Raw genomic sequence first — 24,927 nt, 5'->3', positions numbered from 1 at the left:
ACTCTCATCCAAATAGGAGACACTCAGCTGTTATAAAGCAACAAGGCCTAGTTAGCATGGTTTCTTTTAAGGCAACAGGAGAAGAATCTCCTAAGGCAACTGATAGGAACGTTATTGAAAATATGTCAAGCAAGACTGGATCTGAGATGAGGATTTAAAAAAAATAAGCAACACATTATGGGTTGGACTAGGCGGCCTTAAAAGTCTTGTTCACAAGTCAGAGAATGGCTGAACAAACTGATTATGAAGACTTACAAAAGAAAGAAAAAAGACCACATACCCTTTCACCACATGGGAAACCATTTTTGAAATCGGGTGAGTACAAAAGGCAGCTTCCAATGTGTGTGTCAAATGTCCCATCAGGTGGGAATAGGACCTCTAAAGGCGCTCTCTCGATTGCAGGCCATCTTCTTCCCCCTACTTCCTGTGAAAGACTTTCTTTTTATACTATTCCATTGGAGATATCTGAGCACAGCTTAAAAATAAGTCATTTGGAGAAAAAAGAAGCTACCAAATTAACTCTGTGGAAGCTATTTAAATCTTGAAGATTTGCGTTGAGCTCCTGTAAATCTAAATAAAACAATATAAAACATTTGATCTTGAAAAATGGAGAGCTAAGCTAACTGAGCTATGACGGCCCTGGTTAGATGTCTGTGAGAAGTTCCCAAAATAGCTTTCTTCATTTAGATAATCTTTTAATAGAATTACATCATTTCAGTCACAAAATGATCAAGAACAGTCTACTGTAGCCCACTAGCAGAAAACATCATTAAGGAACAAAGAAGTAATGAGCAAGTTGTATCTCATGAGCTAAATATATCTCACTGAGATAATGTTATCCCTTCCATGTATTTATATAAACAAGTCATATATGGGCAAAGATCACAAAGATCTTTGGGAAATATTTTGACACTGACGACTTGCAATATGTATTCCTTAAGTGTTGATGCTCTTGAAGCTGTAAGTAGGGTCTTCCTTGCCTTGATAATAAAGTTGATGTATCTCCAAGGAGAGAGACACAGGTACAAATTATCCATGTGATTGACTTCAATATACCAGGTGGGTTGAATAATTCTCCTTGACACTTAACAGTGTTTGCAACAATGATCATTTTCAGTGTGATTTAATAGCTTACTTCTTACCTGAAAAGATAATATTCCTGAGGACACCACGTTGTTTCTACATAAATGGCTTATGCTATTATAAATAAGGAGATGTAATGCAATTGCTACAAATTATATGACTGTTAACACTTATAATGAAACCAAAAAGGGTGGAAATTACTCAACTATCAAGTTATGTAATACCAAACTCAGGGTTTCTGTATGAATATTGTTTTAGGGCACCTATTGCAATTGCCTAGATAAGTATGATGTGTCAAATTGAAGACTACATTGAACAAATCAGTGGGAAATTTGTAGCTTGGCTAACTGGCAAAAAAAATAATTCACAGGCAGTAAGAAAAAGGGCAAAATCTGAGTTAAACATAGATTAAATGTCAGCTGTTGCTCTGTGAGTCCTTCCAATTGACTGAGCCCCTATGATGTCATAAAAGCCCGAAAGGTGGATATGAAGCTAGAAGTTTGTGGGGTGTCTGGCTAGAAATTAGTCTTGTTGGGTTCAGCAGGGCTTCCTCCCAGATAAATGGATTTAGGACTGCAGCTTTAGAGAATGAGGTGGTGGTACACCAGAGAATTATGGATCTGAGGACAAGAAACACAGGCAAAAGTGGGAAGCACGGTAGGTAGCCCAAAGAAGGTGTGGTGGAAAGGAAAGAATGGGTAGAGGAGATGGTAAGGATACAGATGTGTGTTTATTGGGAAGAAGTGTAAAGAAATGAGGAGGCCTGAATTTCCAGTATGATCCAATGTTCCATGAGTCTTCACATCAACCCCTGCTGGTTAGTGACATTTGTGGGGCAACTGGACATGGCTCTGTTCAGATGCATGCCTCAAAACATGTGCATGTGCTGTTGGTGAAAAGGGTGTAATAAAGTAATGATGGCATTATTTAGAATAAACTAATTAGAATGAAATGTGTCCATAAATGACATTAGGCTCCCACTTGTACCTTCTATTATGAAACATGCTCCTGAGAAACAGCCCCCTCCATGCTTTTTCTGTCCAAATTACAGCATTGCCTATACTGGATCTGGGATGGAACCCTTAGGCTTCCAGATGAGCTATTTACTGTGGAATCACCATGCCCCAATCACACACACACACACACCAGGATGTGGCAAATAATGCCATGATTCATATGTAATCCTCCTGCATCTCTTCATTACAGGACAGTTTTGTTCCTTGCTGACTGCTGATTTGTCCCTATCTATACATATACATGTACATATTCGCTGATTCTCTGTGCCTGAAGCAGTTTAGTCATGCTGGCCGCATAACCCAGAAAGCTGTCTGTGGACAAACGCCGGCTCCCTCAACCTGAAGCGAGATAAGGGCCGCACCCCACAGTCCAGTTTGACTAGACTTAACCATCCAGGGGTCCTTTACCTTATCCAAAAAATCAAGGCCATGCGGTTTCAAATCCACAATAAACTCCCATGTGAATGAGCCTATAATCACCCCAGATTCCTCCCAAACCAGAACACAAATGGTTGAAAGTATAAAAATCTATTTCTTTAAGGAATGTAACATTCAGGGCAAGTTGTCTTAATATTCAGAACTCTTTAGTGGTGGCTTCCTTATCTAAAGTAACTTTCTTAAGTTTCAGAACAGCTAGGCTCTTTCAAAGGTTCTAACTGTTCTCCCTGATCTCACTCTCCCTTGTCCCTTCCTGTCCCTGTGGCAGGCACAATTGCCACTCACTGTCCTTTTCCAACAGAGACTCTACCAGCCGTTCTCCCCAACTTTCCATTCCACTCCCCTAACGACAATGATTCTTCCACTAGCTCTTCTGTCACGCTCCCCTGATCCATATTTCAGAAGCATTCCGCCTATTACCACTTACAAAGATTTAAAAATCAAAGGAGGGCTTTCCAAAAGTGCACGCAGGTGACACTGCAGAACTAAGAAGAGCATCCCCATTGCGAAAGGGTTACGAACTCAGTGACAGAGCACGTGCAGGTTCAACCCTATGTGGGGGAGGGGCTCCCTGCCTGAAACCCTGGGAAACCACTGCCTTTCACTGCTAACAATATTCCTAGATTCAAAACCAGAGCTGAGAAGCTATAGGGCTTTTCAGAGTCACAGATGCAATGTGACTACACTAAATTTATTTCTTTGGTGACGTGAGAGACTCCAGCACATGCTGATCATTCATGTAATCAGATGTTCAAGTAAATGTGAATGTTATTCGCATGAGGTCATGAGATTTACATGGTGGGCACACAACAAGCTTGGCTAACACGTTCCATATGCCAGAGCAGCAAAACAGACAAAATGTGCAGGGACTTCTTATCCCTTACACATAAGATCATACCCTGATCTTATGTAGAATTAATTAAGAATGTTTATTTCCCCTTTTCATCTTGGTGGTGTCAGTGCACAGTCAGGCATGAATCTATTATCCCAAACCTCTTTTCCTACAGAATGTTAAACACTGCTTTGGATTTCCCAAATCTAATCCAGAAAATTATTGGCTTGTGTGCATCAGATTTAACAGGAATAACGGCTCATGGATTCCTCTAAGTTTTATTTCAGGATACTTGGAACAATTCCTGTAGCTAATCTTAAAAGAAGCACCATGTGAATGATCTTGAGTTTCCAGACATGCTTTATTTCCCTAGCTTCTTCTTCTTGTTGTTGTTGTTGTTGTTGCTGCTGCTATTGCTGTTTCTCAGTTATTTTCAGTTCTATGCAATGCTATTTTTCTAGAAAAAGAGGTGCTGGAGCTCAACATGAACTTCTCCCTTGTTCTCTTAGAATGGCAGTGGTGCCCACCTGGCTTACCTGAGATGTGCCAGAGCTAAGATCTGGTGGGCTCCAATTGGAAAAAAGAAAAGAAAAAAGCCCTGGGTCTATGTAACAGGTATTGAATTTTTTAAAAAAATAGATGTTGTGCTTCTGTATACTTTGGGACCCTCACCTTAAACCTCCCTCATGTGCTTGGATGGTATAGTTGTTGCTACCTAAGAAGGCATACTTGAATTTTTATACTTGTTTGCCTTCAGCTAAGTCCTACTCAGTGTAGAGTCATTGAAATGAATGAGCCTAAGTCAGTCATGTCCATTCATGGCAATGTCTGTAGTCTGAGTAGGATAAGTGTGGAATACCACCCACTGGATATTGCTATTATAATGCTGCCGCCAGCATAACAAGATGCTTTTCGTACTCCCTAACCACTTGAAGTAGCCGGAAGCACAGCCAGCGCTTCCTGCTATATATTGCTGAAAGCCGTGAAAGGTTATATTTTCTCAGTTGCACGTTATTCAAAACAACAGCCTCCGTGGCACTAGAAGGGAAGGGAAGCATGGGGATGTTTTTATGAATAAAATAAATAAAAATAAGGTGATCTTAAAAGCCATATGTTGGCGTGGTTATATTTTAGAATGTGTCCACTAACCAGGCATCTAGAGAGTGCATTATAATGCACATCGTGAATAATTGTAGAATTCATCAAGCTTCTCTCAATTGTAATTAAAGCATCTTTCCCCCCCTTCACCAGCGCTTTTTTCAGGGGGTACTGAAGGGTATGCAGTTACCAGCACCTCTTTTTTCGTTGTTAAAAAGTGTGGCACTTACTGTAACAACTTCATTTTGAGTACCGGCACCTATTTTTCTAGCAAAAAAAAGCACTGACTGTCACCATGCAAGGAAAGCTCACTGCAAGGAATCAAGTGAGCTGGAGAAAGATGCTAGAAAACTATTGCAGTAACAACAGTCAGGGCCACTTCTACCGTTGGGCAGAGTGGGATAACTGTCTCAGGCGTCAGATGCTGTTGACATTACCCATTTTATTAGTATTATTTTTTTAATATTCTGTTCATTTTGTAATTAGGATCCTCATTTGTTTTGCTAGTTATTCACTCAATTAGCATTCGTTTCATTATTCATTTCTTGCCTTTTTTATTACTCAAATTACTTTTCTTTCCTTTAGCAGTTTTTTCTCTCTCAGAGGCAGCAGCAAGACTAGCTTCTGTAGCTGTTCCTTGTGACTGTCAATCCTTCTCCCAGATTGCTCTAGAATGGTATTTTGGGTTTGTTTTTTTAAAGGGTGGCCACTGGAAATGGCCACAGATGAGACAGGTAAGCTTCCCAGACCCACCCAGCCTTGAATGATACAAATAAGGTATGTCACATTTGTTCTACTCTGCTTTTGTTTCAGAATGAGTGAAAATGGAAATGAAATGAGCCTGATTTGGTTCGATTTTAACTTCATTCCAAAATGAATGAATGAATGAATGACTGGGTGGACAATAGAGTGTAAGCGATATATGGAGTGCCTAGATTTAAGTGAATGATTGTGGGTTTGCACTAAGCGAATAGATGGGTTTGTTTACTGGCAATCTTTTCAGGTGAGTACACCAGCAAACATGGACAAGCTTCTCCCACAGTTAAAGATACCATGGCTCCAAAACCAGTTATGACCTCAACTCAAACATAAGAAGAAAATTCAGTTTGAGCTCTGGGCCAGTTTGAGTTCTCAGCCCTATAGGGACTGTTATAATAGAAATAAAGATAGGAAGATAGAAAAGATAAGAAAGAAAGAAAGAAAGAAAGAAAGAAAGAAGTTTGTTTGCTTGTTTCCTTACTCTGTATGTTACCACTCGATTGTGTCAATCTGCAGATGTGACACTGTTACTTGTGCCACATAGTACACGTTCTGCATTGGCCTTTTAGTGTGGCATCACCTACACGTTAGAACTCCTGGTCTGTTGCCATCAGGCAGGCATCTTTGCCATACTTTTCAAGTGCTTCCTTAAAACATTTTTGTTAAGGAAAGCCTATCCAGACATGCAGATGTTGACGTGTTTTAATCTTCTTTTTTTAGTCTATTGTTAACGTTAATTATATTTTAAATGTGTTTAACTGACTGTTTTATTGCTCATTTAAATAGTTCTTGTAAACTGCCTGGAGGGTTTAATAATAATAATAATAATAATAATAATAATAATAATAATAATAATAATTTGATAAATAAATTAATTATCGGCCCAGTATTGTGGAACACTTTCCCACTTTTTGCAGCAGTCTTCTTTAATAGTAATATTTAAATGTTTGCTGAAAACTTTTCTATGCTGCTAGGCTTATGCAGGAGATTATAGAAAAAAATATCTAACAGTTTGCAGGTGATCTGTGATATTTGTGTGTGTGTGTGTGTGTGTGTGTGTGTGTGTGTGTATCCAAATGATGACCCACTGGAATGGCCACAAATTATTTTGTGTTTTTATATTGGGATTTAATGTTGTGAAGCGCTTTGAGACCTGTGGGTATAGGACGGGTATAAGGCGGTATAATAATAATAATAATAATAATAATAATAATAATAATAATAATAATAATAATAATAATAATAATTTGATAAATAAATTAATTATCGGCCCAGTATTGTGGAACACTTTCCCACTTTTTGCAGCAGTCTTCTTTAATAGTAATATTTAAATGTTTGCTGAAAACTTTTCTATGCTGCTAGGCTTATGCAGGAGATTATAGAAAAAAATATCTAACAGTTTGCAGGTGATCTGTGATATTTGTGTGTGTGTGTGTGTGTGTGTGTGTGTGTATCCAAATGATGACCCACTGGAATGGCCACAAATTATTTTGTGTTTTTATATTGGGATTTAATGTTGTGAAGCGCTTTGAGACCTGTGGGTATAGGACGGGTATAAGGCGGTATAATAATAATAATAATAATAATAATAATAATAATAATAATAATAATAATAATAATAATAATACCAGGCTGCTGAAACCATTATCTGCCACTGGATGAGCATGCTGAGAAGATAATGGAGTTAACCCCTTACTTATTTTTGATAAGACGCTGCTCCTCCTTCCTGAAATCTGCTACTATTGCCGTTGCTTTGGAGTGGGGTGCATTCCTACTTCAAATTCCACTGCCCCTTCTCATGATCTGTGCTTCTGCTGAAAATCCAAAGTGTCATTCACTAGCATCAGGCTCTGGTTCCACATGGGGTAGATGACCAAAGGACAAAGGGGATGACTAGTGTGTAGGATGCATGCCAGTGGACTCAGCACTTGTTCTCACTGTCTAATGGGTGAATAGGATGCTGTCATTAGAACTCACAGTACCTCTTCCTCTATTTTTCAGCAGCCAGTCAGGGGCTATATGATAATTCGGTAGCACAGAGAGAAATTGTATATCATTCTAATTTCATGTAGGAAGCAAAAGCATTCAATACATCTTGTGTATGTACATTCTAGGAAAATGCATAAACAGAGAAGAAATTGGCTGGCTTAATTCTGAACAGGGGAGCCAAACTCTATAGACTTTTCACAGTGGTTCCATGTACCGAAATGAGCGTTTCAAGAAACAGAGCCAAATTGGAGTTTTCGTTCCCTGCGACTCTAGTTTAGAGAATAGAATCCCTCAATATGCTGTGCAATTTCAAATTCACAAATGTTTTCTTGTTACAATTTCACAGAACAATTTATTTGGATGCGGCTTAGCGGAAAGTGAGTGGGTGCAAATCAGGATGCAACCGTTGTTGTTTCCCTCCCCCCCCCTTTCACACTCGTACATGAATAAATGACTACAAAACAAAATGATTTTGTAGAAGCAACATCCTCAGTCTTTAATGGTTTCGTCTGCATTAAGCTAATCTGTCTAATCGTTGAGCCACAATTCAGCAGAGAAGTGAGCACATTTTAAAAACCCTGCATTTTGTCCCTGTGATCTACATTCTTTGATCAGCTTCTCTGCATTTCAAATATCTGTGAACACACCATCTCTCGAATCTAAAACTTGGGATGTAGCCTTATTTCATAGATCTGGGAAGCTGTGAGCCCACTCTTGCAGTACTGTGCAGATTGCTTTGGTGCTCTGTCTAGAGCTTATTACACTTCTAGCAAGAATGAGAAGCCCAGGCAGCGGTAGAAACTGTTCAAGGTCACATCCTCACCCCATACATTTGAGGCAATGGCTTCCTCCAATGAATCTGGGGAACTGTAGTTTGTTAAGTGTGCTGGGAATCGTAGTCCGTGGAGGTAAACTACAATTTTGGGGGGGGGAACTATGTGCTTTAAATTTATGATGTGACAAATGGAAAACAGCAGAATGTGTGATAAAAGGTAAAGGTAGAGGACCCCTGGATGGTTAAGTCCAGTCAAAGGCGACTATGGGGGCGTGGTGCTCATCTAGTTTTCAGACCGAGGGAGCCGGCGTTTGTCCACAGACAGCTTTCTAGATCATGTGGCCAGCATGACTAAACCACGTCTGGTGCAACAGAACACCGTGACAGAATCCAGAGTGCACGGAAATGCCGTTTACCTATTTATCTACTTGCACTGGCGTGCTTTCAAATTGCTAGGTGATAATGGAGAGCAAAGCATTGGGGGGGGAACCCCTCTTGTCCTGTGATGGCAGGTGTAGTATTTAAGAAACCAGTTTGATACAATAGCTCACCATTGAACAACCACCTACATTTAAACTGTATTTTCACAGAAGTGCCTTTGCTTGTGTGCATAGATAATAATGCTAGCAGGGGATGGCATCTTGTTTTCCTCTTATGTTCACTGAGGGGAAAGGCAGGCAGCAAGGCTCATGCATTGCAAGTGCCCTCCATGCATGATAAATTTATAAAACAGAAATTTTCAACCTTTTTGAGCCCACTAATCACTTGACCAACTATATTCTTTCTGCGGCTTGCCTGTGGGGGAATGCACTCCGAGCCTCAGAGGCCCAGTTATGTCACCCCTTGCTTGCAGAGCCGGCAGCCCCTCACCCCTTTTTGAACACCTTCCCTTGTGAAATGTTCCCTTAGCCTCCTCTCCCCTCTCCTTGGGGGGCCTCCGGGCAGCCCCAGAACCACCATTCGCTTGAGGAGCTTGTAGCCAAGGCCGTTACAAAAAAAAGCCAAGCTTTTGGGAGGCAGAGATGTGAAAGGGCATCAGAGGAGGGAGGGAGGGAGGGAGGGAGGGAGGGAGGGAGGGAGGGAAGGAAGGAAGGAAGGAAGGAAGGAAGGAAGGAAGGAAGGAAGGAAGGAAGGAAGGAAAGAGAGAGAGAGAGAGAGGGACATAGGCCAGTGTTGTCTGCACAACCCCTGACCATCATTCAAGGCACCCCAGAGTGCCACACCACACTGGTTGAAAGCCTCTGGTATAAATGTATTTTAATCTCACTTTTATCCCATCTATTCAAAATATTATTGGTTTTTATCTTGAGGCTGCCGTCCTGGATACGCTTCTTTGAGAGCAGATGCTACTGAACACTTCAGAGTAAACATGCATAGGACTGCAGTGTGAAATGCAACAACAAAATTACATAAAAGCAAGGTGTCATTAATGTGGGAGAAGAGGTAAAGATTTATGTGGGGAATATTCAGAGAGGGAAGAGTTGAATATCTTTAAATGTTATTTTCAGATCCCATTTTTAAAAATTTCTTGTGTGCTTTTGTTTTATTCAAGATGTGGTGGTTGTGTGCATTTGCACCATAAAATGGAAGGAAAAGGCGATTTAAAGAGAAAACATCTAGCTCCTCTCTGCTGCCTCATATTCTAAAATGGAGCTGGTGTGTTTGTCAAGCATCACTGGGGCTCAGTAACAAAATATGTATGCGATAAGGAGGACAGAATAAACTGCATTGTTAAAGAGCAATGGGTAAGGTCTCTGCAAACCAATATTAAACATTAGATGTTAGATATCCTAGGTGGACACCCTTTCCACATCAACTTCCCCCTGCTAAGGATATATGGAATATGCGCATCAATATGCCCCAAATGTTAGAGCACATCCTGTTCTCTACATTGTACCTATTTTGGATGCTAAATTGCCAGATTGATTTCTTTGGTACCAGTCTTATCACTGCGCTAAGAGTTTTAACATTTTGTAAGTTCTGGAAATGATAGCATTTGGGAACTAAATATGCATGACACCCTGAAAATAAATACTTCCGTTAAATATAAAATTGTGTTTTCTACGCTGCAAGAAAATGTCCATTAGGGAGGCAAGATTTTTTTTTTCCACAGTGGCAGCAATCCATAGAAGTGCTTTGCTCAGGCGCCATAACCCAGTGTAATATGCGTTATATGTCTCAATATACCTCCCCCTGTTGCACATATGTCATTTCAGGCAGGTCAAAGCTGAGCTACCAGCCAGCTTCATCACCCAGAATTGGCATCGGGATGTATCAAGCCTTTAGCCACCACCAGTTCCTATGGTGCAGGGCTATTAGCTCTCAGGTACAGTTTCCAGGTATGTTTAAATCCCACTCAGCCCTCTCTTTCCCCCCAGAAATTAACCATTATCTCGGGCTCCACGTCCCTTATTATCTTGCCTCCCTGAAAAGTTTTTCCTGAATGTAAATTACAGAGGGGTGAAATGTGTGAATGGGCAAATCATGTCTTCTCAAAAAAAGAAAAAGAAAAAAAATGAGGTGCAAGCTTTTTATCTCCTTGCAAAAATATAATGGCCAGGTCAGGTCAAGCCCCCTCCCAACCGGTGCCCCAGCCGGTGCCCTTTCACATTTAGCAGAAACTTCATATGTAGAAATGTAATGGACGAAGGCCTGCCTGGCATAGGTGCCAACTGCTTGGGGCCCTGGGTGCCTGAGCACCCACAAAGTTCCCCATGAAGGGGCCAGGCACCCACAAATTTCAGCACCAGGGCCATGCGTGTTGCATGGCACCCACAGTTGAGGGGTCAAGTTGGCACTCCTGCAGCCTGGCATAGGAAGTAAAGGGGGGGGACAGTTATCCTGCTTAATTTCTGCATGTGGAGCAGACTCTCTCTCTCTCTCTCTCTCTCTCTCTCTCTCTCTCTCTCTCTGTGTGTGTGTGTGTAAGTGGGCAGCTCCGGTGGGGAAGGGCTTGGCAAGTCCAGGCATGCCCCGTATCCTTTTTTGCCTCCTATGGTTATCCAGATGTGGCTGGACTCCAGCTCCCATCCTCCCAGACCATTGGCCATGCTGGCTAGGGGAGCCTATCAACATCTGGAGGATGTTGATCTAACATCTGCTGCTCTATTATGTGACCAGAGCAAGGAAAGGGGATGGGGTGGCAACGGCCAGTCAAGACGAGGAGCTTACTGGAAGCGCTCTTTGGGTCGTCAGGCAGCTATTGATGCTGCTGCTACAGCAGCGCCACGCAAAACTGACAAGCCCTTTCGCCTGTTCCTGGATGCGCGCAAAACGCGAGGAATAATCACAGTTAATCGTGTCTGCTCCGCTCCTTTGCTTGGGGGTCATCGGTGAGACAGTGGGTGGGTGATCGGGATGTGTTATTGGGCCGGGGGTCCTTGATGACATCTATATGAATGGATCTTCTTCCCCTCTCTCACATATACATTCCCTCCCCCGTTGTTTTCTTTTGCACAAAGACAAAGCGATGCTAAACTAAAGTAGAAGCTTCTCTTTTCTGGGAAAAACCCAAAGTGGCTGGGACTATTTCTACCCGGGCAAACTCGGCAGGACAACAAAGATCTCTCTCTCTCTCTCTCTCTCTCTCTCTCTCTCTCTCTCTCTCTCTCTCTCTCTCTCTCTCTCTCTTCGTGTGTGTGTGTGTGTGTGTGTGTGAGAGAGAGAGAGAGAGAGAGAGAGAGAGAGAGAGAGGGTGCTGGAGAAGAAAAATTCTCTCCAGTGGCTCATTAATTCTGCACCATTCTGATCAGAGCTTCGCTGGCACTGTTAAGGTTATTCATGTTCAGGTAGCTCCTTCCCCCCTCCCTTCTCCCTTCCCCTCCTCCCTTTGAAAAAAAAATAAATCTCTCTCTATCTTTCCTCTTCTCCCCCCCCCCCAAGCACCCCAGAATGTTATATTATTAATTGCCAATTTGCATATGTGTGCAGCTGCTGTTTTGGCATCCGATTAGCTTGCTGGAGGTATAGCGGAGCATTTGGCAGCTTTCCTCTTTGGAGGGGGGGAAAGGTGGGGGGAGGAAAGAGAGAGAGAGAGAAAGAAAACGAAGGAGACGGCCTCCCCTAACTACAGAACAGCTGATAGTCTATCAGCCATAGACCCTGACGGCGTGAATTACAATTACAGTACTTTTCACACTAAATCTGGGTGATAGCTACTTGGAAAGAAGTTTCATCTTTTTTTAAATAAAAAAACCCCCACAAACTGGAGAGGGGGAGAGAAAAAGAAATTACATGGTCATGCTGTGCTTTTAAAGGCGGTTTAGGTCACTTTTGTCTATTTAACACCTAATTCCGAGGAGTCCATAGGCATCTGGGAGATGTGAACGGCGCCTAACTATGATTTAGCTGTTTAGATGGGGGAGATCTGCCCCCACCCTCGCCCCTCCCGTTTATAAATCTACCTCAAATTACATTTATTAACAAGGCGACCAGGAAGTGTTAAAGTTGTTAGACGCTTCATTGATTAAACAATTTGTTTGGGGGGATTTTCAGTTGTCATCTCCAGAGTCATGGGAGTGGTTGTGGCTTGTTTTGTTTTATTATTAATAGCATTTAAAAAATGCAGTACTGGGGCCACTGTGAACAAATTCGCCATCGGATCCGGACATCTGAATGCAAGCGGGAGGCTTGAAATGGGGAGCATCCTGATTGGTGGTTTGGTCTCTTGGGTGGCCCAATCCTGTCCAAGTTCGTCTCCCACCGTGCACCGCTTGCCACAAACAATTGCGCTCAAGGCGGCTCACAATACCCAAAACATTCATACACGGTGTTAAGAAGTCCTTGGGAGCTGTGATTCAATCCAAAACATGCATATTTATTCATCCATATTTCTACTGTACTGGGTTCAATGGGTTTTGCTCCCATCGCAGCCTAAAAATGGGCCATGGCACTATTTATGAAGTCTCTCTGATTTCAATTGCTTGACTCTCCCACTGAAATCCCTCTACTCCGATTGGTGGGCTCATAGCCATTTAGGTTCAGTTCCCCCGCACAGCTACACAGACCAATGGGCAGTCTTGACTAACTCCCCTTATCTTGGGTTAATCTACCTCATGAGGGCGTTGTGAGCGTACGATAGGATGACCCCCCCACCACGTGTGTTAACATTTTCACCGAGAGCCTTGGAGAAAGGGCAGGATGCAATGTGGGTGGGTGGGGGAGATAAATCTACCCAATGTGGCAGCCAGGGAGCCAGGGAGAAATACACTGGTCTCATCAGCTCATGGTGGGCTGAAGCTAAGCGAGCTTGGGTTTGTGCCTGGATGGGCGACTGCCTGGAAACCTCATTTCCACGATGCAAGAATGGTCGGCCATAAGTTGTGGGGAGACACTGTACCTAAGCACATAAATGTATCATTCAGTAACCATGGTTAGGATCACGATGCGCGGTTTTGATTTAACGTACCGCATGAGACTCTTAATCTCAGGGCTGTGTTTTCGAGCCCCACTTTGGGCCAAAAGATTCCTGCGTTGGGCAAAAAGACTCCTTCATGGTCTCACTAGATGACCCTCCTGGTCCTTTCCAACTCTATGATTCTAGGTGTCTTGCCTACCTGCAGCTTGTTTCCTGTACTTGAAACTTTAAAAAGTACATTTAAAAAAGTAAGAGGGACAGTCCTATCCATGCACATTGAGCTCGGAGCGCCGTCTGCGTCCGTTTTTCTTCCAGGCTCCCATCCTAATCCTTGTGTTTAGGACCGCGGCCTCCTCAGTCCGAGGATTCCACTGCTTTAAATGAAAGTTCCAGGCTGCCAATGACTACTGGTCATGGATATATATATATATATATATATATATATATATATATATATATATATATATATATATATATATATATATACACACACACCCTCCAGCAACAGAGCTGTATGCTTCTGGCTGGGGAATCACAGGTGGAAAGCGAGCATTGTTACGCTCACGTTCATATTTACAGTCCATATATATTAATATTCCATATGCAAATAGTATTAAATAATCCAGTATTTAATATTCCATAATGCAAACAGAAGCCATCGAAGGGAGAACACACGTTGTCCATACACCCAGAGACACAAATGCACTATCTCATGCCTGAAATATACGGTTCTAGCTAGTCCTGGCTCAGCTAACCTAAGAGAAAATAGACTGTTTTCCCTTTTTTTTGAGCTGCTTGCATTATTAGATTTCTCACTCTCACAGATTATCCAAAAACTACCCATTGATTGATCGCCCGTAGAGCTGCATTTGGTGTAAAGAAAAACTTCACAGCTTTATTGGCTCCCAGGAGACAAAACAAACAGAACAAGATATTCTTATTAAATACAAACAATGCAACAAGCGAGGGAAACGTCCCATGGAAATCAGTTCAGCCAAGGCAGTCCAGCGCGCCGCAGCCCCAGCTGAGGATATACCCGGGAGGATGGCTCAAGTTTTGCGGCTGGCTCTCTCAGGCAAAAGTCCCTCTGGGATTTGCAATATTGTTCGCAGCATCTCTTCGGAGGGATCCCAGTCAGAGCTGAGGAAGATGCCATCGAAGAGAAGCCTGGAGACTGGCTTGGCGTTGCTGCTCGATTGCGCTCCAGTTCCACTACAAACCCGGATGGGGTTCCCGCCCCTATGCCACCCACAAAAAAATAATCAAACCCCACCCCCAAGCGCCCCCCACCACCATCTCGTCCCCTCCGCTCTTTTACAATCCTTCATTTTTTGTGGAATTGGCTTGCAGGCCTGGCTTCGGTTCGCGTTCCAGAAGCGTGAATAGCCGCGCAGCGCGATCCTATGCATGGCTACGTGGAAACCGAGGAGAGAGGGTATAGGATTGCAGCCTACCTGAGCCATGTGTTTTTGCCCCTAGGTAGAAGTGCATAGGATCGCGCCCTCTTGACAAATAAGTAAATAGGATGTTCAGGAATCTTCGCTCGAGGTTGCCCTGCGCTATTATTAAAGATGCGGAACTCTGCTTAGCATTTATTTAGTGCTGTATAGGAAGCCTAATGGCAGAGACGCTAGTTTGTTCTCTGCTGGAGTCTGTGGGGTGAAAAATATTCTTATTAAAGGGATGACCAGTTAATTTTTTTCTGCACATGGCGCTTTTGATAGGTAGTGTGTACAGAGGTAGGCCGTGTCAGGCCATTTTTTCTTGTGTCTAGAGTTCAGCGGAAGGGTTCATTTTGTAGCCCACCTTTCCTCCAAGAAGCTCAAGGCAGTCTACATGGTTTTTTCGCTCCCGGTTTTATGTACACAACATCCATGTGAGCAAGCGATTCCAAAATAAGCGCCCAAATAAGACCCAGTATCGACGTGCCGGTGATTTGAAGTCATAGTTGGGGGCTCTCTCCCAGGTACCCACCATCTGGGTTGAGGTGACCACCAAGAGGGTCTTCTCGGTTGTGGCCCCCTTTTCCTGATCTCCTTTGGCAGACAAATCTGCCTGGTGCCAGCGTAATTCTTATCCTTCCTTTATCATAAACTCTTTTAATATCCTGTTTTTGTTTGTCTAGCTTTTGTAAGCTGCCGTGGGAGTACCACCGAAGAGGCGCTGTATAAATATTTTAAATAAATGCGTATAGAATTGCAGCTTTGATATTGTGGCGGAGCGGGAGAGGAGACTGCGAGCCCAATCCAAAGCGCGCTTCCTAGAAAGACAGTCCCATTGAAACTCAGTGTGACTTACTTACCCTCGAGAAAACTCCCACGGGAGCCCGCTACACAAGCTACAGACTGTGTAATGTATTTTAAAACTGGGGACGCTATGAAACACGCACACTTAAATAAAACCCTGCCTGGTTCTGAAAGTGAAGTGTACTTTTGTTGAAATCACTTCAGTGCCTGATCTCCTATAGTAGATTCAGATCAATGGGAGTCAATCTGGAACAAAGGGAGTTTTGTTGTTGTTGTTTAGTCGTTTAGTCGTGTCCGACTCTTCGTGACCCCATGGACCAGAGCACGCCAGGCACTCCTGTCTTCCACTGCCTCCTGCAGTTTGGTCAAACTCATGTTCGTAGCTTCGAGAACACTAACCAATCATCTCATCCTCTGTTGTCCCCTTCTCCTTGTGCCCTCCATCTTTCCCAACATCAGGGTCTTTTCCGGGGAGTTTTCTCTTCTCATGAGGTGACCAAAGTACTGGAGCCTCAGCTTCAGGATCTGTCCTTCCAGTGAGCACTCAGGGCTGATTTCCTTAAGAATGGAGAGGTTTGATCTTCTTGCAGTCCATGGGACTCTCAAGAGTCTCCTCCAGCACCATAATTCAAAAGCATCAATTCTTCGGCGATCAGCCTTCTTGATGGTCCAGCTCTCACTTCCATACATCACTACTGGGAAAACCATAGCTTTAACTATACGGACCTTTGTTGGCAAGGTGATGTCTCTGCTTTTTAAGATGCTGTCTCGGTTTGTCATTGCAAGGGAGTTTTACCTGATGCGAAATGAGACAGAGTACATAGCAGATTGTCTTCTACTGAGTCAGATCTTTCGTCCAGTAATGTCTACATTGAATGGCAGCAGCTCTCCAGGAATTCAGATAGGGGGGCATTTCCAGCCCTACATTCAATCCTGCCAAGGATTAAACCTGGGATCTTTTGCGCACAAAGCAGATCCTATGGCCCTACCATACTCTACCCTACTTTTAGAGAATTTAAGGTAGGATGAGAAAAATTAGCAGAGGTCATTAAAATTCCTTTACTTGTCAAGAAATTTCGCCCCGTGGCGCAGTGTTTAAAATACGAAAGCAAGGTTAGGAGGACCATCATGAAATCCACACACCCATGGATCCCAATTCTTAGCCAATCATTCCTCGAAGACCTTAATTCAGGTCTGCAACAAAAAGTAAGGGCAGTAGGTCCACAACCCCGCCCACTTAATTCGAGTACAAATATTCAGGGGCGTACCTAGGGGTTGGTTAGGTTGGTCCCCGCCAGGACACAGGCCTAGGTGGGCGCAAAAATCTCGAAGAAAGACAGAGGGCCGGGGATTGCCAAGGGCGCAAGGGGGCCTAGGTACCCCTCTGCTAATGTGGGCATGTCCAGTATAATCGCTGAAGTCTCGAAATTACGACCAGAAGCTCCGTCTGTTTTACAGGCCGATCCTTGGCCAGCGTTCATGAGCTCACTTGCGTGAAAAGCAATTTCCGGTGCAGTGGTACCTCGGGTTACATACGCTTCAGGTTACAGACTCCGCTAACCCAGGAATAGTACCTCGGGTTAAGAACTTTGCTTCAGGATGAGAACAGAAATCGTGCTCCGGCAGCGCAGCAGCAGCAGGAGGCCCCATTAGCTAAAGTGGTGCTTCAGGTTAAGAACAGTTTCAGGTTAAGAACAGACCTCCGGAACGAATTAAGTACTTAACCCGAGGTACCATTGTATAGCCAATGTATACCCACCAAAGTAATCCTACACCTGCCTTCTCAGAAGTAAGCACCGTTCAGTTCAATAGGACTTACTCGTGGGAAAGTTTAGGATCGAGCTGGAGTTGAAACAAGGTTGATTCTCAGGCAATTTTGCTTAGGGTCGCCGTCTTGGGAACTCGGAAGAGTCTCTCTAATGGAAAAAAGGAAGGAGAAGTCAGGAATTTTAACGTCACCGTAAAGGTAAAGAAAGGGGAGTAGGGACGCCTGATTGACCCACTGTTGGTTTTTAGAATGGGCCCCTGGGCTTTTGCTTCTGCATTCACAGAGCGGAATCAGAGCACCACGCAGACCCGCTACCCGCCACCCAAGGTGCCCATCGCGTTTTGCCAACACGTCAACAGGAACCAAGTGGACTCAAGGTCAGGAAAAGGCAAGTCTGCATTTAGCTTCAGATCAATGCTGGAGGGACTTTCCCTTCTGTGGAATCTGTGAGCTTCCTCGTTTGGTCGTACAGACCAATATGGCCCATGGATACTGACCTGTAATACTGTTGCTACCCCCTTCCTACATCTCCCACTATTCCATCCAACACCGTATCCTTCCCTTAGGATGCAATCCTATTATAAACCGCATTGACTTGGTATAGCCAACCCCACTGAAATCAGGAGGACTTGCTTCCGAATAAACCCGCCTGGGTTCGGATTTCAGGACTGCAATCCTGTAGCGTCCTGAAGAGGAAGCCCCATTCAAGTCAGTGGGGACTTCCAAGCAAACAGTGTGACAGCCCAGAGGAGCGCGTTAAGGCCTTTTTTCAGCATTGATTTTTCCGTGCTTGCGCGTGTGCATGGGCGTAGCCGGGAGGGGAGCAGCTGCCCAATAAAGTAAATCAATTAAAAATACTTAACAAACTGAGGTTCTGCCCCCCTAACATGAATCCTGGCCCCCGCCACATAAATCCTGGCTACACCCATGGGCGTGTGTGACGGGAGAAGCCAGAGTCTCGTCCCTACTGATGCATCTCGGCTTAAACGCTGGTGGAGTTATCACTACAGTGAAGTGGAAATAGGTTTGTTTTGTTTTCCAGATCGACTCTACTCCGGTGTGCATGCGTCGGGCATCCTTCTGATTTTATCTCAAGCAGCTTCCATCGCGAGGGAATACAAAAAATCATTCTCGTTAAAGGCCCACAGAGAGACGTGTAACAACCTTTAAAAAAAAAAAAAGAGGGAAGTACAAAACAGTAATACAAACCCAACCACCGCCCCGTCGAGAAAATCCAGCCTTTTATTTGTCCAAAATCAAACGTCTAATTATATCCCCGTGTCTCCTTCCATGCATGCGTTCATATTTGTCATGCTAGCTGGTTTTGTAATGCCTCGGTGGGTAAACGGAAAAAGAACGTGCTTTGCGCTCTTTTTTACATCTACAAAAAAGCCTTTGATTAGGTCCTAAGATAGTCTATTCCACGCTTTGTTTCCTACGATGTAATAATTAGTTAAATGAGGGTGGCGGAGAGGAAGCGAGAGAAGCAGACCGTTTCTGGTACGAGTGTGCATTATTCGGAAAGGAGACGGCCCCTTTGACCAATTGTGTGTAGACTGACCTGGAAGTAAGCCCTATTAAAAACCATAGCGCTTACTTCGGAGTAAGCATGCATGCATTGGATCGCGCTGCCCGTGGCCTAGGTGTTTTTTTTTTGTATACAAAGGATGGAGGAGGCAACCTAGTCTTAGGTGATAAAACCTCTTGATCTTTTTGCCTATGGATAACGGTGGCTACCCGCGCAAACGTATGCATGTCTACTGAGTAAGCCCCATAGGTTCAATGGGATTTAGCCTCAGGGACGCTGGTATAGCATGACGGTCCTTTGGAAAGCATTCCCCGTCGTCCCCCCTCCAAAAAATAATGCCTCCCCCTGCGATTCTTGACAAAAATGCGCACAACCGAATCCGAGTCGATGGCGATAAAATTGGCGAAGTGATGTAAACTGGGCCAAGACAGGCCTGGCGCCGCTGGCTCTTCGCCACAATCCCAGTCTGGGAACCGGCAAGTCAAAAAACCGTAGCTAATAATTGCAGTCTGCAAACCGCAGCGCCGTGGACACATGGCTTAGCAAGAGCTCCTCGGGGAGTGGGGGGGAATTGCCGTTTCTGTGGGCTTGGCTGCTGAGCTCCCCCGTGGGCTTTCGCATCTTGTGGATGGCATGGCGCCCGAGGTTTCTTCCCAGTGCTCCCATGGAGCTTGGACTTGGCTTTTTACGCCCCCACCCTTCTGTCCTGAGTTATGCGTAGAGCATTTCCACAAGCTCGCAGGCTGGAATTGACAAGGGCTGCCAGGCGCGGGCGCGCGCTCGGAACGAAAAAAGGCAACCTGTTCGGGCCGGAACGGCGCGTCCTTCTATCCCGGAAGAAGCCCCCCCAGCCAGAGCCGGCTAAGCCCACCTCGACGCTGGCTGGGGGCAGATTTCCCTCTCCCCGGGAATTCTGCAGTAAGGGTGGCCTCAAAGGGAAACGTGGGGTTCAGTGTCTGCTTCGAACCGAGATACTGAAAAGCGCGTGTTAAATGGGCGCCTGAGCCTGCACCCACAAGAATTACGCTTCTCTCTCTCTCTCTCTCTCTCTCTCTCTCTCTCTCTCTCTCTCTCTCTCTCTCTCTCTCTCCATTCAGAAGTATTTCAGTTTAGCTAACGCTTCCAAAGAGATATACTGGTTTTTTTAAGCTCTCTCTAACAAATGCAGACGGTCGATATTTCGAGCTTTTTATATGCATAAAGTGTATACACGTGAAGAGGGAGATCTACTTGTTCTCAGGGCCTAGGGAATCCAAGAGATGTTTGAGCCGCTCAGTAATAGGTCTCCAAGTCTTCGGATCTGCGCAAGAAGTTCTAGCGTCACTCTCTTGCGCCCTCACCGATCCTAAACACGGAAAGAGCCTCCATTTCTCAATGGAACTTCCCAGCGAATATCTAGGCGTTGCATCGATACTAGTCGACTACGGTCCCTTTCTTCTTTCTCGAATTCTGCATTTGAAAGCCCAAGTTACTCTGTAAACAGACTTGCCTCAGGAGGGCTTCAACAAGTGGGATGGAGAGGCCACCGAAAAGGGTTTTGCTACCTTTTCTCCTGCGCCCAAGTTGGGTAACGGCGATGTAGCAGGCTGGTTTTGGGTAGGCAGGCCTGACTACATACCCCCAGGAGCAAGCATAGGCAAACTCGACCCTGCAGATCTTTTTGGCCTACAACTACCATGATCCCTAGCTACCAGGACCAGTGGTCAGGAATGATGGGAATTGTAGTATCAAAACATCTGGAGGGCCGAGTTTGCCTGGGATGGTGAGGTGGGACTTTTGCCCTGCGGCTGCTGTTGAATTCTCAACCTCCATCAGCCCCAGCCGGAATGGCCAATCGTCAGGAGTGGTGGGAGTTGGAGCGCCACAAGTCCACGGGGATCACAGTCCCCTCCCCAAGCCCCATCCTTGAGGAAATGTGGAGAAAAAGCCAATAGGAGGAGCTATCTCCAGCTCCGTTTCAGGGCAAGGGGCTACTCTAGAAACAAGGACTGATCTATTGGTTTCTGATGAGTTTCTTTCAGTGGGAACAAAATAAAATACGTTTTGATTCTCTTGCACACTTACAGCAGACTCCTGTGCTATGAATTCAGTGAAACCGAACCCCAGGTGCTTGTGTGTGTGCTGTACTATATAGCGCGCGCACTTCTTTGTCAGCCGTGCGCGCCTTTGCGGGCAGGGACCTCTTTGCCTTAGCGCGTAGCCAAGATGCAGACGCGATACCAAGCCCCCACCAGCAGAGAAGAACCCTTAGGCTAACCTGTTGAGAAGGAAATCATGATCGCTAAGCCGGCTCTCGGGCTGCCTGTTGCAGCTGCGTTGGCCCTAGACGGGGCGAACGGTTTTCTCCAAACACCTATGATAAACACAACCGGTGCCAGCTTCGGAGTCCATGATCTCGATACCGTCCTGAGCTGTTCCCTCCTTCCAATTATGGCTTTCGTGACTAATTAGCGCGCGTGGTTCTCTAGCCGTACGTGCGCCTACCGATGGCACCTGAGGCAATTTATCAATTAGACGGCAACTAAAGACATTCCTGACGGATCGGAGGTTAAGGATGACACAAAAGAAGGCGCTGCGCTGTCGAGGCCGCTCAGATGGGCAGCTGGAAACTTCTGCGGGCCTAATCCGGTCGAGATCCTTATTAACACGGGACTGCTATGTTAATATCTCCCAAGAGTTGGTCCATTTCACAGGATCGCTGACAAAAACAGAACAGAGCTTCGCGCTTAGGAAAGCGAAGCGAGATAAATACTTGCTTTTGTTTTTGGGGAGATCATGGGGGATCCTTGGCCGGCAAATGGAGGGTATCTCTTTATATCACACGTTCCTGTTGTCTTGCAGCTGGAATTCTTCCCAGGATCATGAAAGGTGTAGAGTCCTGTTTAGAAGCAAGACACTTTAATAAAATGCGATTTTCCCCTCTAAGGAAGATCCAGACACTGCGAAGCATTTTCACGACGTCTTGGTTTGAGTGGGAAAGATTTCAGCACGTGTTTAAGGCTGCAGACCTATGGACGATTATTCGGTACCGGATCCCTCTGAACTCAGTAGGGCTTATTTCTTAGTGAACATATATAGGATCGGCCATGCACTTTCCTATGCAAACCAGTGGGATTATAACAGTGTCTGCTTTCTTCCGCTGGCAAAGTCAGGCTCAATGGAGCTAAGTAACAGTTTCCAGACAGCAGGTCGCTGGAGTGGTGCTTTTCTTATCGCAAGAAAAGCACCTTAAAGACCAAGATATGTATAGTGGCATAAGCTTTCGTGGGCCACAGACTACATGTGTGCCTATGATTGTTGTCTTATAAGCGTTTAGCTCTGGTTGGATAGTGTCCTCCAGTGTCTCTCCCCCCCCCACCTTTTTTTTAGCCAAAGCATTTTGGAATGCCATTGATATTTGTGGCCTCCAATAGATTTCTGTGTTTTTCAAAACCTTGCAATCAACTTCTTGAAAAAAAGCAATTTATTTATGGTTGTCAGAAGCGGCCTTCTAGTGTTCGGTTGTTATTTTGGCTCTTGGTCTCATCTGTCCCTCTCAGTTTCAGGTCACTGTGAAGGTGCTGTTGTTTTTTAAAGACTTAGAGTAGCAGCCAACGTCAGTCATACTCCAAGCAGACCCATTGAAATCAATGCACTGGGGTTACTCAAGTTTACTAACTTCAGTTGGTCTACTAACATTGGATTACAGCCTTAACTCCTAACCCTCCTTCCGTCTTGCACCCGGGACCTGTAGCAAAACCGGATAGGACCCACAGAGACGATTGAGAAGATCCAAACTTGTCTAGAGTGGCAAAAGAAGTCGTTGTCGGTAGAAACACACACACACGTTCCTTTCTCTTCGCCAATAAATGCCACATCTGACAACTGAGAAAACGCTACTTAAAAACAAAACAAAAACTACTTAGGATTTCTTTTCCTAAATGGCTTTTTCTTCGAAAGAGAGGCGGATTTAAATCGGTTTCCAATACGTGAGGACAAGCCAGTTAAACAGCAGCAGCAGCAGCAACTGATTTTCCAAAGGCAATACCCGGAGGCATCTCAAGCCACCAAGCAAACAAAACGTGTCCTTAATTTTATTGCACGGTGGGGTGAAAAGGCTGCTTCCTTTCTCCTTCAGTAGAGTAATGCCCATGAGGGGAGAGAGAAAAGGTGACAACCAAGCATTTATATATATGCATACACATACACGCACATACAGATCAAGTCACCTTGGAGAGCTCATATGGGAAGAAGCAGCGCCACCGCCTCCTCAGCCATATGGCCAGGGATCTTCCCCGGGGAGCAAGCGTCAAGTCACCTTTCAGTCCGTATGTGCAAATAATTGCGGGGATCGATCGACTAGGAGGAGGCCCGGATTCATTCGCCGCTCTCTCCGCCTCTCCTGGTCAAGGAGAGACAGCGATGCAGCTGCGCTGCCTCGTGCTCAGATTCAGTACTAGGGAAAGCAAAGGTTGAGATATCTCCACATCACATTACTAGGGCAAAGAGAAGGGGACTGGACGCAGAGCATGTAAACATATGTACAATCTTTCTCTCCTCTTTTTCTTCCTGTAACCTTCCAGTCGCAAAGCTACAGACTCCGGAAAGTCCTCACCATCTACAGAACTCTCGTGAGTCTCTCCTAAACATTATTGCGCCTAAAGAGGCCGAGGATAACCATGGAAAATCCGACAGGGAAGATCAGCTTTGGAAAGAACAGTAAAGGCGATGGAGTTAGTAGCAGGAGAGGGGATTTGCAGCGAGGAATGGATGAGATTTATTAGCGAAGGGAGAAAATAAAGGATCCTGCAAACCCTACGTAGTATGACGCTGGTTTGGAGGTGGGTTTTTTGGTTTTTTTGCGAGGTTGGGGAGAGGAACGTGGCTCATTTTGTGGCATTCCTGGTGATCTGGTCCACACGCACCCTTTAACCTCTCAGGGCGTGGGCTGGGGGGGGGGATCCTCCCTTCTCTGCCTTGTTAATGCGTGGATATATAATCATTTAGCTCAAACTGTTTCTTATCCAGCATCAATATGTTGTTCCCTTCACATGAAACTCACACGCGCAGTTTGTGTAAATCTGTAATAAATAATATTTTAATGTTAAAGGGAAGTGTATAGTAATCAAAATCTTTAGGGGCAGGATGGAATGGAAACTGAGAAGGCTTTGACAGTAAACAATCCAGCGCTCATTCCTCTGCCTCATACGACTAATAAGAGACTCCGGGTGCTTCACGACACTACATTTTTTAGGAAGTGGTTTGACAACAAAAGCAGCAGCGACGAAATCCCGGAGGAGAAGCAGGTAGGGTAACGAGGCCAGGTGGTCAAAGCTGGAACAGGTAAGGTGTAGCTGCTGACTTGGTGGAGCCCAAAGTAGGATCTGCAGACAAGCGTGGCATTTATTGTTCTCTTCCTGGTCATCTGCTGTGTGTGGAATCCTGATAAGGCAGCCCAATATATTTTGCTGCCTGAGGACAAATAGCAAATTGTGCCCTGCCACCTTCAAGTCAAGTTACATGGTAACCACGTCTGGTCAAGTTATTTAGATACCTGAGGCAGAAAATCTTACAAGTTCCTCTACCCCACCCACATGTGACACACACTTTCTCCTGTTGACTTCCAGAAACCTTGCACCAGGTCTGCAGGACGTCTGATTTGCTTCTGGAAAGCTACTAGTTACTTGCAGGTTGGCATCCTACATGGCTTACTCTTCTGGTGCATTGAAAGCAACCATTGACCACACTTCATTATGGCTGTGATATAACCAATGAAGCAAACCATGCATATTGCATTGTAAAAGAGAATGGAACATGTGCAAAATGTTGCAGTGTGAAATGTTCCTGTTCAGAACTCTGGTCTTTCAGGCATACTCTTCTCTATCATACACCTTTCCATTCCTGCTCTCTCCCAACTTTTTATCCCCATCCCAACAGTCAGCGTTCCTTGGCCACTGAATATACTGATGTCATCATCAGGACACCTTTTTGTGTGTGGTGGGGACACACTTGGGCTTCATCACCAAATATTTTTCTTCTTGTGCAAAGCTTGGGGATGCC

The 24,927-nt window shown here is 44.7% G+C and overlaps 1 long non-coding RNA gene across 12 annotated transcripts; it reads left to right on the top strand.

Moving 5' to 3' along the window:
- Positions 1–1,568: 1,568 nt before the first annotated feature.
- Positions 1,569–24,745, top strand: LOC308589704. Of its 12 annotated transcripts, none has more exons than XR_014009427.1 (5): positions 1,569–1,900; positions 3,879–3,984; positions 5,281–5,378; positions 7,562–7,773; positions 9,543–9,728. It is a non-coding gene; the product is annotated as an uncharacterized lncRNA (long non-coding RNA). The 12 variants fall into 12 exon arrangements; XR_014009429.1 differs by having other exon boundaries at positions 5,281–5,470; XR_014009430.1 differs by having other exon boundaries at positions 5,281–5,470; positions 7,341–7,773.
- Positions 24,746–24,927: the final 182 nt, after the last annotated feature.

This window comes from Podarcis bocagei (genome assembly GCF_964188305.1).
Source record: "Podarcis bocagei genome assembly, chromosome: 1".
In the NCBI taxonomy this organism is placed as follows: domain Eukaryota; kingdom Metazoa; phylum Chordata; class Lepidosauria; order Squamata; family Lacertidae; genus Podarcis; species Podarcis bocagei.
Note: the sequence above shows the minus strand (reverse complement) of the source record. Positions and strands in the feature narration are given on the sequence as shown.